We start from the raw sequence: 1,788 nt of genomic DNA, 5'->3' as shown, positions 1-1,788 counted from the left end.
CCAGGATATGAGAGATGAGCCAGCCTTTCCTCTCCTGTTCCTCCTAGTCACTGTTGCTCCCTGGACCCAGAGCTCTTGGCTTCTGTTCTGTGCATTTTAAGAGGTTTACTTCTCATCTCTCTTATTCTCTTTATTCCACCTGCAATTTGAAATCTGCCCACTGTCAAAAAAAAAAAAAGAAAAGAAAAGAAAAATCATTCAGGTGCCTCTGGGTGTAGAAGCACCTTTTTGCCTGTAATGTCCCAATGGCTACATTTACAAATGCTTTTTTTAATGAATAAGCAAAATGAAAACATTTAGACCAGAAACTAATTCTGGTTATGAATCTGAAATGTCCCCCCAACCCCTCTCCTTCTCCCTCTCCTGTCAAAAAAAAAATTGAAAAATATCCATTAGTGCAGTGTTGTTATAATAGTACATTCTTCTACCCTTTGAAACAAATTTTAAAATAAGAAGCATAGGAAATTTTTGAAAATTTTTGTTTAAATATATCATTTCTGCTGGGCATGATGGCACATACCTGTAATTCCAGTGGCTTGGAAGGCTGAGGCAGGAACACTGCTAGTTTGAGGCCAGCCTCAGTAATTTAGCGACATTCTAAGCAATTTAATGAGAGCTTGTTTCAAAATAAAAAATAAAAAGGGCTGGGGATGTAGTTCAGTGGTTAAGTACCCCAAGGTTCAATCCCTGATACCAAAATCAACCAACCACCAATCAATCAATTAATCATTTCTTTTAGCAATCAGGGAAACTCTGGTGTTCATGAATGAGATTATCGTATGTATTTGTTGCCTGTAGTCCATTGCTACTATAAGAAACTATAAATATTTCCCAAGTGGGGAGCTCATTTTTTTTAGAGAGAGAGAGATAATTTTTTAATATTTATTTTTCAGTTTTCAGTGGACACAACATCTTTATTTTATTTTATGTGGTGCTGAGAATCGAACCCAGTGCCCCACGCATGCCAGGCGAGCGCATTACCACTTGAGCCACATCCCCAGCCCAAGTGGGGAGCTCTTAAAAGGAAGAACATTACATGATGAGTAGAATCAAATCATCCCTTGCTGAGCTCGTGATAAATTTGCTTTTTCCTATCAAAAGCTGGGAGAAAAGGGAGAACAAATGAGCTGTGTTTTACAAAAATGGAATTAATACTAGAAGTTACTTGCGATCAATGGCTATGAAAATCTAATTTATTCAGTGGCTCTCTTCTATTTAAAAAGTGCATTGCCTGTGTATTGAGCTCAGTGATCTAGGCCCTCGGAAATTAAAGACTGAACTGTGTCTAAGGAGTTTATGGTTTGTTGAGTTTGCTGTAACCTCATTAACAATTTAGTACATCAAACTTATTAGGTATTTTAATTTCAGAGTCCTGGAGTTTTAAGGAGAGTAATGAAATTCCAGAATGTCCCTTTACTCATTAACCACTGATGTTTAAACAAACTAGTCTCTCACATTAAAACTACAAGGACACCTTCATTTGACTCCACTTTCTCTAGTTACTGCCTTCTCTCTTTCCCTTCACAGATAAATTACTCAAGAGCTTTCTGTGTTTTCTTTCTCTATCCCTTCTCATCTGACTTTCCTCCCACCTAGCAAAACAATTCTAATGTTCCATTGACCCCTTTCAGGCTTCATTTTGTCCAATTCATCTCTTCTTGAAATGCTCTTATTTTCATTCTGTCCTGAGTTCCCTGAATGATAGGGTACACGTGCTGGGTACACGAGGTTAAGGGAACAATTCTATAAAATGGACCCACTGTGCTGACCCCCACGTGCTTTTTTCAG

The 1,788-nt window shown here is 38.0% G+C and overlaps 1 non-coding gene across 1 annotated transcript; it reads left to right on the top strand.

Annotated features, from left to right (window-relative positions):
* Window positions 1-1,028: 1,028 nt before the first annotated feature.
* Window positions 1,029-1,103, top strand: LOC125618384. The gene has a single exon (XR_007349667.1). It is a non-coding gene; the product is annotated as a small nucleolar RNA SNORD51 (small nucleolar RNA).
* Window positions 1,104-1,788: the final 685 nt, after the last annotated feature.

The sequence above is a fragment of the Marmota marmota genome, unplaced genomic scaffold (genome assembly GCF_001458135.2).
Source record: "Marmota marmota marmota unplaced genomic scaffold, marMar, whole genome shotgun sequence".
NCBI classification, from domain to species: Eukaryota; Metazoa; Chordata; class Mammalia; order Rodentia; family Sciuridae; genus Marmota; species Marmota marmota.
This window is presented reverse-complemented; position numbering and strand designations above follow the sequence as displayed.